The sequence below is a fragment of the Nannobrachium achirus genome (genome assembly GCF_963921795.1).
Source record: "Nannobrachium achirus genome assembly, chromosome: 8".
Taxonomy (NCBI): domain Eukaryota; kingdom Metazoa; phylum Chordata; class Actinopteri; order Myctophiformes; family Myctophidae; genus Nannobrachium; species Nannobrachium achirus.
Window position 1 is genome coordinate 41,852,628 of NC_137817.1, and position 18,140 is coordinate 41,870,767.

At 42.3% G+C, this 18,140-nt stretch overlaps 1 protein-coding gene across 1 annotated transcript in view; it reads right to left on the bottom strand.

Moving 5' to 3' along the window:
- Positions 1-18,140, bottom strand: part of dscaml1 (Down syndrome cell adhesion molecule like 1) — a gene marked incomplete at both ends in the record, with an annotated part of 137,714 nt that overhangs the window by 21,780 nt on the left and 97,794 nt on the right. The window lies entirely within an intron of this gene.

The window sequence follows — 18,140 nt, forward strand, 5'->3', positions numbered from 1 at the left end:
CTGTACAAAAGATAAACAATAAAGTACAACCTTGAACCTTGAACCATTAAGACCGGAAAAATACCTAAACATTTCTTCTTAGTTTTTAATGTCAAGGACCCTAGAATTAGCCTATATGTAGGCTATTTGACTGTGGACCCCCATGTCAAAATATTTTGTTCCAGGGACCCCCAGCCCCAGAAGCAAAGATATGAGTTAAAAATGTTTGCTTTAAAAGAATATTATATTCAAAGTTTTGCACACATGGCGGACGCAATAAGGTTGTCACGTGAACCAAATCAAGGGTTCCTTATGCAATCTCTATACACATGTTCAGCCAGTCACGGTAAATGGAGGAAATGGCTTCAAGATTTGGGGGGGTTTGAGTAGTATATACACTTGTCTTGGATCGTAAGGGGGGAGGAATACCCCTCCAGAGACAGCAGACCGAGAGATAAGACTGACGGAGACAAGAGGAGGCAGATTTATCAGCCAGTCAGGGAAAATCAAGCACGATCACACACTGATGGGGTCTATCTACCTCAGAGGAGAGGAGAGGAGAGGAGAGGAGAGGAGAGGAGAGGAGAGGAGAGGAGAGGAGAGGAGAGGAGAGGAGAGGAGAGGCAGACTCATACAGTAGATGCAAATACACAGTGAACACTCACACACATGACCTGGAGCTGGATGTATAATTGCTGTGTTTTTAACCTACAGTAGCAATGTGGCTGCTGTCTACACATATCCACATCACTGTCCCATGTACACACGTACACACGTACACACACACACACACACGTACACACACACACACACACACACACACACACACACCTATACTGGTAGATGTGGTTTAGCAGGACCCTTTAGCTCAAACCTGCGGTTTACAACATTAGCAGGACACCACTTTCCACTTGCTTTACTAATATGTGGAGCATGTCAAAAAATCTATTTTGAGCCATAGAACACATATTTCACTTCAAAAGTTGAATAAACTCAACACAACTCAAGTTTTAACAACCTGACAAAATCCTACATTAGGAGGACATTAGATAATTAGGTTCTAAGCTCCGCCCATGTGAATTAACAGGACTAACTACATTAACAGGACAGCTGCAATTAAACACATGAAAATATGTCACTGCAGGGTATTTAAGGGTCAAATGTGATTAAATGTGACATAGCTAAACACAAACAAGGCATTCTATTGATGTTTTTAAATCTCTTCCTAAGACACATTTGTTTTTTCGCTGGCTTTTAATGTTCCTTAATTTTCCTGCGCAAATCGCTACACAGTATGTCTACACTCATGTCATCAACATGGATCTGTCCCATATAGCGCCCCCATCAGGCCGATTTTTTCAAACACATTTTTGGACACTGCTCCTACAAATTTTGCCCTAAAATCACGAAAATCGGTACACCCCACATTCTCTGAGCCAACCAAAACTATACATTGTCCACACAACTAGGAACCAATGCCAGTTACATCCGTCTTTGTGTATACATGTGACCTGACGGTCGCTTATCTCCCGATTAGGGAGTCTTACTGGTAGGCCTGTTTGTCATTTATGCACCATGTACAGCACTTCGGTCAATGTCTCTTGCCTACAGTGGTGTGTTACTGTTTCAACACCTGACTTGCCCTCAGGATCAACGATACAAGTGGAATATAAGCCAGTAAACATGCAGGACTGGAATGACATCGATACAAAGCTCACTAACTAAGTGTTGTTGGTGCCACTGAGATGGTAAACTACAATTCAATGCAATATGACTACTGTGTGTGACTTAGCAGGCCTGAGAACAGGCTGAGAGATGTGATTTCAACATCTTCAATGTTGAGCTACTGTTAATAAAGTTCTGCAGTGAACAAACTAGCATTTTCATCCATCTTGGTCGAAGGGGGACATTGAAAATGTCATGACTGAGGGGTCAATAGACTTAAGCTTTGTGAAGTTAACTTTACAGCTCGTCTGTTATTCTTGACTTCTTTGGAGATTTTCATAAGAGATTTACTGGAAGGGTTATAAGACCAAAAACTATAGCTGAAAAACACACCAATCATGAACAAGGTTCAATATTTATTTTTTGTAGGACACAGGAATGTAGCCCTGCCCCGCTGTAATCAGACACAATTCGGGGAAGACCGCCAAAGCACCTCAGACCGTAGGGATGGGACAATATACGATATTATCGTTTATCGTGATAAAAAACACTCACAACTAGAAGCAGTGCTCTTCCGAGCACAGGTCTCCACCAGGCCACACAAATCGGCCTGTTATAGCGCCACCATGAGGCTGATTTAAAAAATGTGGGGCAGAGGTTCTGAATTAGCATCCAGGGAGTGTGTGTGCTCAGTTTGGCAGCGATCGGGCCAACGGCGCCGGAGATTAGCCGGTAACAACCAGGCCACACAAATCGGCCTGTTATAGCGCCACCATGAGGCTGATTTGAAAAATGTGGGGCAGAGGTTCTAGATTGGCATCCAGGGAGTGTGTGTGCTCAGTTTGGCAGTGATCGGGCCAACGGTGACTGAGATTAGCTGCTCACAAACTGCGAGGACGCACGGACGCACGGACGCACGGACGGACGGACGGACGGACGGAGGGGAAAACATACTCTCCCTCAGCCTTCGGCTGGTGGAGACAATAATCATATTGTGGAGATTTAATTTATCGTGATATCATCCTCTGTCATACACTGGGATCAATTCACCTTTTATTTGCCGAGCTGCATATCCAGTACTATTTAAACCCTCTATAATTGGTAAAAGGTACATAATATATGTACTTGATACAGTAGTTTTTCACTCTCTACCAAATCTCTTTGCCAAAAAATAGACGATCTACAAGCTCACAATGCTTCGTGCTGCGAGCTTGTAGATCTGCATGATTACTGCATGATTGATCTGTCGCAAAGCCCTCTCCCTAACTGTGAGGATTGGACGACAGCGTAGCAAAACACTTCCACCCAAAGTTGGCTCCCATAACCCTCTAAAAAGCCCGTACCTTGGCCCCCCATCGACCGGGAGAGACGGGGCCAGCACCCAGGGGGTACCCAGGGGCCCAGCCACCGCCAGGGCTCCCCACGGACCCCCTGGGAAAAAAATATGGGAAAATAGTCAAAAGTAGCCGATCATAAATGTGACCCGATTAGGGAGTCTTACTGGTATATAGGCAAATTAATATCAAAAACATTTATATTACATTATTACGGCCATGGTGAAACGTTGCTGCTGGGGGACCTGCTACAGTGATTATAGCTACCCAGAACATTTGAAGGGAGCATTTTTCAAATCATTTTCCGAAACCAAAATCTGCCTTAGACTGCAGCCTGTCGATTGTAGGTATAAATTATCGATACATTTGTTGTTTTTGGGTCAGTTTTAAGTGCACTGCAATTAAGCAATGACATTGTTTTTTCCAGCGGGTAAATGCACAGGAAGAAAAATTAAGTGAATCTTTAAAATATAGCAGATCCACAAGTCTAGGTATGCAGGTCGCCGGTTCGATTCCCGATCCGGACGACCTTTGCCACATGTCATTCCCCATCTCTCTCCCCATTTCCTGTCTGTCTACTATCCTAACAAATAAAGGCATAAAAAGCCCAAAAAACTAATCTTAAAAAAAAAGAAAGTCAGGTCTGAGATTTATCACCCAGCCCTACTTTAATGTTGAGTTACATGTTGTATGACATCATTTTTGTAGCTGCAAGGAATAATTATGGCAATTATAATTTGATAATTGATTTGCAGTATCTCATAAGCTACAGTGCGTTACTGCATCCCCATTATTCAGTTGCCTGCAAATGTATAAATAGGCTACTTTTTCCAGAATTATGTTTAATACCAGAGTTAGTCCAGAAACCCCCACATTTACATAAATCAAAACATCTATTTTCAATAAAGTAGTAAATGAGGATCTCCCTCAATTGATCTTTTCGAGAAATTAAATAAAGGTTGAATGAATGCAAATCTTTTGTATTGCTAAATGCTCATGATGTCCCCGAACATGCCATGACAAGGCAAATGTTTTCTTTGGATATTAATGTTATCACCACCGGCACCACCAAGATGGTTACTTTGTCAACTATCATTATTCTGATATTGCTACCATGCTGTTATGTAAAAATGTTCATATTCTGTTCACACAGTGGTTCTCAAAGTGAATTCCAGGTTGGAATCCACTTTGAGAACCACTGTTCAGGCCCAGGGACTCTGACACTGTTGTTTTTGACAACAAATTTTGATTTAGTTTTGAATAAAATGTCATTTAATTTTAGTCATAATTTAGTGACCTGAAGAGTTTTAGTTTTAGTCTAATTTTAGTCGACTAAATATCATACATTTTTAGGCGACTAAATCTACAGTTCATTTAGTCAACTAAAATGTATTTTGGCAGGCCTTGATGGCATCGTAATGAGTGATTTTACACTTGGTTGTGTGCTGAAAATAGCAGATCTACAAGCTCACAACGCGTTGCGCGACACGTTGTGAGCTTGTAGATCTGCTATTTTCAGCACGCAACACTTGAGAACAACCAAACATAAAATGACTCTCTACTCCACTAGTCCCTCTACTCCACTAGTCCCTCCCTAACGTTTTAGTCTAGTTTTGATTTTGTTGACGAAATTGTCAATATAATTAGTCTTAGTTTTAGTCATCACAGCTTAGTTTTTATTTAGTTTTTGTCAGTGAAAGAAATGCAATCGACAAATACTTTTCGTCATAGTTTTAGTCAACAACATCTACACTGCTCTGACAGTACAAATGGAACCAAATGAACTCTAAGTCTCATGATGCAAGGTTAAATTAACATTATCTGTCTGTCTGTCTGTCTGTCTGTCTGTCTGTCTGTCTGTCTGTCTGTCTGTCTGTCTGTCTGTCTGTCTGTCTGCCTGCCTGTTTGTCTGCCGATTGTTAACCAATTTGAGTTAAGCTCTCCTCCACTCTTTTCAAAGATTTCACCTTGTGCAGGGAAACCCTTTCACTCATTCTTTCCACTGTAGCCCACTTGCTGATTACTAGCTTGCAATGCAATCAGCCACTGATCAAATTCACCTGTGCTGCCTGCCCATCCCCCATCCCCCATCTCCCTCACTGCACTCACTCAAAACTGTGTGAGTGAGAAGCTGCCCCTCCCCCCACAGTCAGTTGGTTTGTTTGTATGCAGTCTGTACAAGGCAAGGCTTTAAATACTGTGAATATGTGTGAAAGTAAATCCTACGTGTTACTTTATGCTTAGGGTAGTCTTACTAGTGACTATATACAAATGGAACCAAATGGAACTCATAATCTGTGTAATCTATGCACATGGCTTATTTTTTTTGTTCTGGTTAGTTAAAGCAGTGGTTCTCAACCTCTGGGTCAGGGAATTATTTTGGGGAGGGGGTCCCCAGATGATTATCTAAATGACTGTGCACCATTGCTTTCTCTCTGAACAGTAAACATACAGCATAAGGTTTAAGTGTAAGGGTATCTTCAGATTTCTAAAGTACCCTTCCGTAATCAATGGGGGCAATTTACCCCTTTTTGTGCAGATATATGACCGATTTGTTGCATGTCTGAGTCATCATGACATCACTGAGATGCCATAGACTCCTACCTACCCACTGTCTGACGTGACCTACCACTGCCGGATGCACCCACGCACACGCGCACACACGCACCTCATCCCGGATTGTATAACAGATTTCTTAAGCCCGGTTCACAATGCAACATGCTAGCCCAGATGATCCTTTTGCCGTCCTATAACCTAAAAGCCTAACATGGGTTGTGACAGCACTGAGAGTAGAGACGTGCTACAGCCAATCAGAGAACAGGACAGGTGGCTTGTTTGATTTAATTCACACATTATTTTCTTTTATATAATTAAAAGACTGTTTGTCTGTCTGGATCAATCCAGTGATATAACTTTAATAATTCTCGTGGGCGAATCCAGGTGTGACAGAACACTCTCAATGGAGCTATTGTAGTCCAGCCTGAGGATGCAGTAGCCTAGACTCCGAACCTCTTCAGGCGATAAAAGCAATATAGTTGCAAATTCTGTATCCTCACGTGCGTTGTGTCCCACTTCAAGGAACTTGTGTACTTCAAGGAACTTTAAATCCCTGCTCCCTCAAGCAAGGAGATGAGGATTAGATTTGAGTCTGGAGGAATCAAGCAGGTTAGACTGATTGTAGTCCGAGCATTTCAGGCAAAAAAGTGCGCGATTCCATCAAAATACTGCACAAACTGGCCGGACTATAGTAACATTGTGTCACATATGAGGAAATGGCATATTCGGGACAACCTTGGTAGTAGGCTAATAAGGCTATGCTTTATTCAAGCCAAACGAGACACTCTATTTGGTGCTTTATGATCCCACAGGGAATGCTACAATTTGTCAATCAGTGTCATCACCGATAAACAAACTTTTACTGCACTGTTTTTACAGTACAGTAAAAGTACAGACAGTACAGTACAGACAGTACAGTTCAGTGATAAAAGGTCAAGGTCACAAGCTTATTTAGAATAATTTGACCTTAGAATTGTAGTAAGCTACTTTGGTGTCATATACTGTATCTGAAGGCTAGTGAAGTCACTGATCTACAAGATGTACACACAATTCGTAACACAAGAATTTTGCCTATACTGTGTAATACTGTGTAGAGGAATAATTCTAGAATCAGTATCGGGATTTAAAGGGATATTCCATTTAAAAAAACTCTGCCTTGCATGGGTCTGCCTCCCCAGGCTCAGGGCCTCTCCCCACACACACCCATTGTAACTTCAAACTCCATTATATTTTTTTCTGGTGACTCATACTACCCTCCTAATACATGAGCAGGCCATGTTTTTTTTCGATACAATTTTTCATTTATTTGTAATAATTTTAATTTTTCAAATTTTCCCAAAGAATTATTACAAATAAATGAAAAGGGTTATTGAGAAAACACGGCCTGCTCACGTATTAGGAGGGTAGTATGAGTCACCAGAAAAAAATAGTGTGTGTTTTTAATGAAGTTTGAAGTTACAATGGGTGTGTATGTGGAGAGGCCTTGAGCCTGGGGGGAAAGATATTTATATATCAAATATATAAATATTAAAATAGTTCATAAAGGCCTGATTAGATGATAAAGTGACCAAAATGATCTGTAGGCTTGAACTTAATTAGCATTTTTACCCAAGGGTAAAAATGGTGCCTGGGTGCCTGCCTACTCCTGTATGTCGGAGTTAACTTAAACTCATATGTACTGTACATGATGTCATGGTCATGATGTGGTCATGTGATACTGTATATAGGAGCTACGCTGATCAGCATACATGACTGTGCAGAGCTGCTACCAGTGGTGCTTTGGGGTTTTCTTTTCAGGGCGGACGGTCATTTATTGACGTCACATGCACGAGCGCCTTTAGATGTGTGCGTGCTAACTAAAAGTTTGCTTTGAACAAATCTCATCTATCACAGTAATGGAGCCAGGTAGCCTGAGACACGCACAATGCACATACAGTCACCGCTGGAAACCTACAGTAGGTGTTAAAGTAGCCTATCCATATGAATAGGGGGGTATGTGCAAGCCCACCACTCACTGCCTGCCTGGTAAACCTGTTATGCGAATAGCCATTTGATTACCATGGTCATCACTTGTATAGCTACACATTTTTAAAGTGACAGTTTAAGTACTTTCTAATACCTCTAGAGTGACAGTTTAAATTAAACATTGGCCAAATTGACAAATATTATGCAGAAATTGTGAAAATAGCCAATCTACATCCTCGTGAGCATGTAGATCTGCTATTATTATTAATTTAGGGGGTTGTGTCCTGAAAAGGTTGAGAACCACTGCATTAATCCATTTAGGCCTGGGGCCGATTCTAAAAATGCCTTTTAAATCCGGCCAAGATTTTCATTAAGAAAACAAATGCAATTCATTAATAAAAAATAGAAACATGTAAGAACCACAAAATGTACAGTCAATTGGATGAGTGGTTTGTAAAATATGCATAGCCTCCTTGGAGTGAGCTAAAATGTTGGCAAACTTGGAAAATGGACATTAATATAAACGTGATTTTTTGGGACGTTTTGATTAATTATTACACAAAATAACAATACAACAATTGCAATATCTGGTTAAATTTGTATAATTAAGAAACATTGTCTGTATGTTATGCAAATCATGTTGCAGGCCCATGGTGTGGCAAACCACCAACATGGTAGACCCCTGAACAGTGTTTATGCCAAGTTTAGTGTGGATTGGAGCAACGGTGTGCCTGTGGCAGCCAGGGGCCCCTGGGAGCCACATTGGGCCCCTTGTGTTGCTATTATAATGGCCGACCCCTGAACGGTGTTTGTTCAATCAAGTTTAGTGTGGATCGGAGCAATGGTATGCCTGTGGCAGCCAGGGGCCCCTGGGGGCCACATTGGGCCCCTTGTGTTGCTATTATAATGGCCGACCCCTGAACGGTGTTTGTGCAATCAAGTTTAGTACGGATCGGAGCAACGGTGTGCCTGTGTCAGCCAGGGGCACCCGGGGGCCACATTGGGCCCCTTGTGTTGCTATTATAATGGTAGACCCCTGAACGGTGTTTGTGCCAAGTTTAGTGTGGATCGGAGCAACGGTATGCCTGTGGCAGCCAGGGGCCCCTGGGGGCCACGTGGGGCCTGTGGTGTTGCCATTATAATGGCAGACCCCCAGAACGGTGTTTGTACAATCAAGTTTAGTGTGGATCAGAGCAACGGTGTGCCTGTGGCAGCCAGGGGCCCCTGGGGGCCACATGGGGCCCTTGGTGTTGCTATTATAATGGCAGACCCCTGAACGGTGTGTGTGCCAAGTTTAGTGTGGATCGGAGCAACGGTGTGCTTATGGCAGCCAGGGGCCCCTGGGGGCCACATGGGGCCTGTGGTGTTGCTATTATAATGGCAGACCCCTGAAGATTGTTTATGACTAACGTTATTCACCCAAAATGCTATGTCATTGAAATGTTCATAAAAACATGTATGTGCATTAACAGGACTCTGACACCCAGCCAATCAGGTGCTTCAAAACATACACTGTGTGTGAATATTCATGAGCTTGTGTATGAACATGCAGTAGCATTACACAACCTATGGGGGCGCTGTTCAGACACAAAAAAGTCGGGTGTATGTGTATTAACAGGACATCAAAAAAAAAAGGTGGATTTGGGCTCTCTAGACCAATAGAAACACTTCTGCTATTTCAGAATTGTCCATGAATTAGCAGGACACCAGTCCTGTCCTGCTAATCCAAAATGTCCTGTTAGTGTGGTGTGTATTCAGGCCAATTGTCCCGTTAAACCACATTTACCAACACACACACACACACACACACACACACACACACACACACACACACACACACACACACAAATGAGGCCGTGACTTGATGTTTCCAGCACCAGCAGTAGTCCTGTGTGACACACTGTCCTGCTCATCTGCCATCATCGTTTAGAAAACACGAAGAGAGAGAGGGCATCAAATAGCCTCAATGTTTTCAGGCCAAGGACCCCTTAGTTGAGAGAGAGATGAAGCAGGGACCCCCAAAACCTGTTCATAGTTTAATCGTTTGACAGCACGATCATCAGTGTAGCCTATTCTGGATTCATGTCAATTTGTGTTTTCCGATATTTAACCACTTGAACCGTCAATACTTAATAAAGTTGATCTTTCACTCTGTACTTGGTCTTCTCTTTTTCCCCTATACAAAACCTCTTTGCCGAAAATAGCTGATCTACAAGCTCACAACGCTGTGCTCTGTGCTAAGAAGACCAGCTTCAAGGTATTCTTATGAGACAGCACAGTGATGGCGCGGATATTTCCTTATTTTTTAGAGTGCATTATTGTGATTAATAAGATGCATCTGGGTAGATTCACAATGCCCTGCTCACACTGATTGCAATCAACCAGTTTTTCGGCTCCATTCCCGCTTCCCTCCTCCTCCTATTCGATTGCCCAGACTACCAATCCGGCCTATCACTGTCGCGTCGTCAGCATGCTTGATGACTACATTGGAGCTGTCAATTATGCCATCAACAACGACGAGTCTGCCTAGTGCCTACACCTTATGCCTAAACTCATGTACATACTGTACATATTTACATATACATATTTGCAATAGATTTGGCAGAACATTGAGCTTGTAGATCAGCTATTTTTATGACCTTCTCTGATTCGAAGTTTAATCTATACCTATGAAGGTGGATTCTGCTTTTCAATGAGAATGGAGTGGTTTCTTGCCATTTGCGGGTTTCTGCAAAAATACGCTCCATTCTCCATAAATACAGTATTTCAAAGGCAAAACAGGAAAGAAACCTGTGGGAAAAAATGCATCTGCAGGAAAAGAGCAGTAAAGCCTGAACACTTGAAACAGCACATATATGAATGTGTCCAGGGGCGTCACAAGGGGTAGGAAAGTGGGACTGAGTTACCAGGGCCCAAGGTGGAGGGGCCCTAGTAACTTTAGCTATTGAAAAATAGCAGATATACAAGCTCACAGCGCGGCACCGAGTGCCGCGCTGTGAGCTTGTAGATCTGCTATTTTTTGAAAAGTCGTGAAAATGTGTGCACATCTTTGAATATGTATATTTTAAGCGAACATTTGTAACTCAAATTTTGCTTCCGGGGGGGGGGGGGGGGGGGGGGTCCCTGGAACTAAATATTTTGAGATGGGGGGGTCCTTCACATGAAAAAGTTTGAGCATCACTGACTTGGAAACATAGGTTTCTTGGCACACATTTTCACGATTTTTCAAAAATAGCAGATCTACAAGCTCGCAGCGCGGCACTCGGTGCCGCGCTGTGAGCTTGTATATCTGCTATTTTTCAATAGTTAACATTCCTTGTACCCAGGGCCCAGAATTTGGTGTGACGCCCCTGAATGTGTTTACATATATCTTCTCTTCTCCTTAACTCTTAGCCAGCCAAAACGCCAAAAATCGCCATTTTGGGGAGGGCTGAGGCAGCCAGATCGCCAAACGTCGCCTTGGGGATCATTTTCTGATTTTTTTGACATTTTTTGAGCTATAAATGACCATTCTAGCTTCATATAAGCTTCAGCAATGATATTCCGATGGAAATGACGTCATCGCCGGAAACCGGAAATCGAGCGTGTCTCCCATGTACACAAGCATATTTTTTTATCTCACGTTCAAAACGTCGGATTTTGATCCGGTTTGAAGTCTCTGTGCGTCTATTGGGCATCTAAGGCACATAGTCGATAATTTTTAAGACAATCCGGCGCGCGTATGGCGTGCACGGGTCCCGGGCCGTTCCATGCTAACGCTAATGCTAAGTGAATGGACTGGTTGCTAATTTGAGGCCTTCTAGCAATCGCCAGAGACCTTATTCGTTGGCGACATCTAGTGTACACTATATAGACTACAGCCTACCAAAATGTCATGCATATAAGGGAGATCTACTGTGACTCTGAAAAATTAATAATATTCCTGGCAGTATAGGCGCAAAAGCATATTGTAAATGGCTGTGTATGTGTTTTAAGAAAGAGATGAAGAAATTCATCCGCCCCCCTTTTGCTTTCCCACCTGTAAAAAAACAACAATGAAATGACATGTGTAACCCAGGCTTGAAATGAGCATGCCTGGATTTAAAATGGAGAAAATAGAAAATGGGATGAATAAATAATTCATTTTAAGTTGATTTACAACGTGCTAAAAACGATTTAAAAGTGCTTTTTGATTTAATACATTTAAGTCATACTGATATACCTTGATCTATTGCTATACAAGTTGTTAAAATGGGAAGAACAAGCTGAATACATGGAAGGAAAAAAGATTTCAAAACAAACAAACAGGGTGTCTTGCAGGAGTCAGCAAAGGTTAAAATTACCTGGCTCTGCGATTGCCACCCTAAGTGGCCAATCACTGAGCTCTGAGCCTCTTATGCCCAGCCCTTTTAGTGATGCACTTCCTGTCCTTTATAAGCAGAGAACTTCCTGTTCCTGCCAGAACCACATTGCTGCATCTGATGTTGTTGTACACAGAAACACAGAGAGAGAATCTTTTGCCATCCGCTTGGTAAGAATGAGAAATAATCTTCCATTTCGAAGCATCCACATTTCTAACATTGTTAGACAACTCCTGATGTGAATATTGTGTCATTTTAACTTTGTAGAGCAGTGTGAGACCGAGTTGTTGCAATTCACCGTCCACCAGGTGAATCTGCATTCTGTGCCTTGATTGCTTTGATCATCGGTGAGTGAATAATGTATGACTGTATGGTTGATTTAAGAACTGATGCTGATGTTTATGATGTATTAGCCACATAAGGTTGGCAGAATTTATTTTGTGCGCATGTTACATGCTGAAAGCACAGATTATTGTATTTTGTGTCACTGAAGAAGTGTGTATTTTGGGTTCAGTGTTTGAGGAGTTAATTAGTGCATCTCTCACCTGTTGCTAGCCAGGGAGAGATGTTTGAGCCATTAATATCCCCATAGTACTGCACAAAAACACTCATTTGGATACTTTTATGCACTTTAATGCAATTTACCCCAATTTATTGTGAATATTAAAGGAGCATTTCGTAGAATTATTTTTGGGTTAAAAAAAGAAAACAGTTCATTGAATATAGTGAATATTTAAAAGACTGTGAAAAGAATATAAGCGCTTTAGATATTTTTGATGTTTTCAATGTACTTTTACAGTGCATGATTACAAGAAGAGACATGATTGGCCTAATTGATATAAGTTAAAAGATATCAGTTAATGCAAATTCATGAGAAGATATGATTGGGTTAATTAATATGGGTTAAAGGTATTAATTCATGCCAATTCATGAAGATTTAGAAACATGGTTTACATGGTGTGTGTGAATAACACATACAATTGGATCTTGTCTGACCTACTATAGGTCAGGTTTTTTTGGGTGATTCAGATTCAGACCATCGATCCCCTGGAGCTGTGTGGAGAAGAGGACATCTCTTCCCATTCCACCTACTGAGGAGCCAGGTGTACAGTACTGTATGTGAGGCTTGACTGTCTCCATTACCCAGCGACACCATTGATCCCCAGAACCATTGATTCCCCAGTTTGTACTGGGGTGGCGAGCTACCCAGAGTCTGAACACTGATGGTGATCCCCCTCCCTCACGGACAGTGAGGTAGGACCGTGAGATTCGAACCGATATCGCGATTCAGATAAAGGGCCCCAACGAAATCGATCGATAACTCACATCTAAAACTTTGGGAACTAAGGGTTTCACATTTATGCCTGCTTTTCTTTTTGTTTGTTATTTTCCATATTGTAACTGTTGTAATTTCATGTTGTTGTAATAATAAGTGGCCATTCAACTGTTTCAATATTGTTGTCTGTGTCATTATTGATGTGCAATACTGGCTCTTAACAGTCTAGAATACTTCTGATACTAGTCCAGTTAATGATATACACTATTGAACACTACATACCTGTACTTCCTGTTACTAGTACGTAACTAGGGGTTACAGAATTGGCGAGCTAGCCAGGAGCCAGTAATTTGCATATCAATACTGAAATTACGTCCAATATGGATTTTGTGAAAAGGTCTTGTGTGAAAATCCCAAATGCAGTCATTGTTAGTGGGTTGACCAGAGAAGCAGAACAAGATGACCAGGTCATTGATTTTCTTAAAAAGTACGGCAATATTGAAACGTCCCTTTATGTTACTGATGATTCGTCCCAATTGTACCAAAACCTGATCGTTGAATACTCGAGCAGCGAACCTGTAGAAAACTTAGCTGCAATTTTGCCACACAGAAAGCGCACGGCACAGGGCAGTGTTTATACTGTCAAGACGTTAAGTAGCGTGTACACTACTGAACTATGCGGTGACATTACCAAAACCTTCATGACCAAGGTTAAAACCTTAGCTAAGCTAAGTGGCAATGAGTTTGAAGGGGTGTTGAAAGAAGTGTTGTCCCAGATTGGCAAAGATATTGAAGCTATGAACACTGTGATCGAAGATGCCTCAACTGCACACGTTGAGACCACTGTTTTGAAACCACAGCTTCTTACCCCCAAGGAACAGCCCCCCAATTCACTCTCGGATGCCCCGGAGAGAAACATTGGCCCCAATGCCAATGACCCCGTACCGATTACTATTGAAAGAAGAGCCCTTCCACTTTCAGTAAGCGACATGAACGGGCGGTTAATGTCACAGCCAAAGAGAAACATTATTGCCACATCGGTCCAAGGCACAGTGAAGTGGTTTAATGTACGTAATGGATATGGGTTCATAAGCAGAAATGACACCAAAGATGATGTTTTTGTCCATCAGACAGCCATCAAGAAAAACAATCCTAAGAAATTAGTGCGCAGTGTGGGAGATGGAGAGATCGTGGAGTTTGACGTTATAGAAGCTAGAAAGGGCTCAAAAGCGGCCAATGTGACAGGTCCAGGCGGGGTTCCTGTCAAAGGTAGCCGCTATGCACCCGATAAACGACGTTTTCGTCATCGTCCCTCTCCCCGTGGTTCTGCACCCAATGATCAGAACGCACAGAGTGACAGCCTTGGCTCTGCATCGGAGAGCGATGTTGAGAATGAGGGCACGCAACCTGTACCGCGACGCAGCGGGCCTCGTAGGCCCTGGCCTCAAAGACCCAGACAAGTAGTGAAAGAAGGGGAGGTTGGAGAGCAGAAATCGGATCAACATGGTGACCAGCAGAGGCCACTAAAGAGCACATTCAATCCTCCATACCGCAGGCCGGTTCAATCCAGAAGCCAACCCGAAGCAAGCTACACTTACCTTTGTAGTCATGGAAACCTAGTATTGGAAACCCCAAGTTCCAATCTTGCCCCTGAAACAGTCAAATTTGGAACAAAGAAAACTGAGTCACGATCCATGCCAGTATCACCTGTTGAGCAAAACCCTCCAGAACTAGCCGAAGTTCTTCCTGAGAATGTTCCAATAGTACATTCTGACTTGAACTCACCTGAAGCAAGTCCTCCTAAACTTGACGTGAACCCTGAGGCGACAGCCTCAACTGATGAGAACACTGATGCCGATCACTCTTCCTCCGAAGAAGATAATGCTGATGATCGTATTCCAGACTACTCGTTCAGAGAGTCCCAGAATCCTCAGGTCCCCACAGTCCATGAGAGACCAGTGCAGCCTGATCCACTTATGTCTACTGAGCAAGATGCACAGCATACTGTACCTCCAGGCGTATGTCCCGCCGAGAGTCCAGTGAATGCCCAAGATGTTGATTGTAGTACTGAAATTGACAACCAAACTGATATGTCTGATGGTACATCAGATAGTCCCCTGACGCTTAAGGAACCTACCTGCCATCAGGGTGACACTGAGTACTTACTTGCTGAAATGATTCCTACTGAACAGGTACAAGTGCTAAACCTAAATGAAGGTGACTTATCTGATACCGAATGTCCCGTAGAGAACGGTGACTTACCTGAAGAAGAATGCCCTGTGGAAAGAGAAAACTTACCTGATGACGTCGATATCCAGAATGAACACCATCCGGAGCTCTCTGACATAGAGAGTGAAGAGGAGACAGATGGAACTGGTAATGAAGAATCTGAGGAGAAAAGAATGGACAAGTTGGATGAAACCGAGGCAGCAACTGAAGAGGAGACAGAGGGACAAACGGAGGTATCCGTCTCTGTCAGGAGATCGGAGAGAAGTTGCCATCCCTCGAAGCGACTCGACTATGCCGAACTTGGAAATCCCTTGGACACAGTGTTTAAATCTTTCTTCCACGTTAAATCCTTGATTGATGAGGTTGTGAACAGTTTCCCTGCCCCACCCCCTCAAACAATAACCATGTAAGCGTTGCCATGTCCGGGGACGTACATGAGTTCAGGAGGGGAGGGTGTAACCCAGGCTTGAAATGAGCATGCCTGGATTTAAAATGGAGAAAATAGAAAATGGGATGAATAAATAATTCATTTTAAGTTGATTTACAACGTGCTAAAAACGATTTAAAAGTGCTTTTTGATTTAATACATTTAAGTCATACTGATATACCTTGATCTATTGCTATACAAGTTGTTAAAATGGGAAGAACAAGCTGAATACATGGAAGGAAAAAAGATTTCAAAACAAACAAACAGGGTGTCTTGCAGGAGTCAGCAAAGGTTAAAATTACCTGGCTCTGCGATTGCCACCCTAAGTGGCCAATCACTGAGCTCTGAGCCTCTTATGCCCAGCCCTTTTAGTGATGCACTTCCTGTCCTTTATAAGCAGAGAACTTCCTGTTCCTGCCAGAACCACATTGCTGCATCTGATGTTGTTGTACACAGAAACACAGAGAGAGAATCTTTTGCCATCCGCTTGGTAAGAATGAGAAATAATCTTCCATTTCGAAGCATCCACATTTCTAACATTGTTAGACAACTCCTGATGTGAATATTGTGTCATTTTAACTTTGTAGAGCAGTGTGAGACCGAGTTGTTGCAATTCACCGTCCACCAGGTGAATCTGCATTCTGTGCCTTGATTGCTTTGATCATCGGTGAGTGAAATAATGTATGACTGTATGGTTGATTTAAGAACTGATGCTGATGTTTATGATGTATTAGCCACATAAGGTTGGCAGAATTTATTTTGTGCGCATGTTACATGCTGAAAGCACAGATTATTGTATTTTGTGTCACTGAAGAAGTGTGTATTTTGGGTTCAGTGTTTGAGGAGTTAATTAGTGCATCTCTCACCTGTTGCTAGCCAGGGAGAGATGTTTGAGCCATTAATATCCCCATAGTACTGCACAAAAACACTCATTTGGATACTTTTATGCACTTTAATGCAATTTACCCCAATTTATTGTGAATATTAAAGGAGCATTTCGTAGAATTATTTTTGGGTTAAAAAAAGAAAACAGTTCATTGAATATAGTGAATATTTAAAAGACTGTGAAAAGAATATAAGCGCTTTAGATATTTTTGATGTTTTCAATGTACTTTTACAGTGCATGATTACAAGAAGAGACATGATTGGCCTAATTGATATAAGTTAAAAGATATCAGTTAATGCAAATTCATGAGAAGATATGATTGGGTTAATTAATATGGGTTAAAGGTATTAATTCATGCCAATTCATGAAGATTTAGAAACATGGTTTACATGGTGTGTGTGAATAACACATACAATTGGATCTTGTCTGACCTACTATAGGTCAGGTTTTTTTGGGTGATTCAGATTCAGACCATCGATCCCCTGGAGCTGTGTGGAGAAGAGGACATCTCTTCCCATTCCACCTACTGAGGAGCCAGGTGTACAGTACTGTATGTGAGGCTTGACTGTCTCCATTACCCAGCGACACCATTGATCCCCAGAACCATTGATTCCCCAGTTTGTACTGGGGTGGCGAGCTACCCAGAGTCTGAACACTGATGGTGATCCCCCTCCCTCACGGACAGTGAGGTAGGACCGTGAGATTCGAACCGATATCGCGATTCAGATAAAGGGCCCCAACGAAATCGATCGATAACTCACATCTAAAACTTTGGGAACTAAGGGTTTCACATTTATGCCTGCTTTTCTTTTTGTTTGTTATTTTCCATATTGTAACTGTTGTAATTTCATGTTGTTGTAATAATAAGTGGCCATTCAACTGTTTCAATATTGTTGTCTGTGTCATTATTGATGTGCAATACTGGCTCTTAACAGTCTAGAATACTTCTGATACTAGTCCAGTTAATGATATACACTATTGAACACTACATACCTGTACTTCCTGTTACTAGTACGTAACTAGGGGTTACACATGCACGAAAACAAATTCCACCCAATGATTTACACCTGTAAACCTGTGACGTGACAAATAAAACCGAATCCGATTCTTCTGATTCTGATTCTGCCCGCCCGCTCACCTCTCTCACTGGAAAGGAATGACTAGACGTGCCACGTCGCTCCCCGTGTGAAAAGGCCTGTATTATTATGGTAAAACGTTTAGCCTTTGCGGCTCCACACACCTTACGCTGTGCGGCCCCAAATTGAATTGGAGGTGCATTTGCCACTGACTCCCTTGCTAAATCAAACGAACGGCGGGATGCAAGACAGTGTAAAGTGGTTTGAGGGCGACCGGCACGCACGATGAGCAGAGCAGCGTGCATGTATTGTACCTGTAAACCTGTAAAAGAAGGCACTGATGTACCGGTATGTGAAGTAGATTAGATATTATCATGATTGATTATGTGTGACGTTATAGAGTAGAT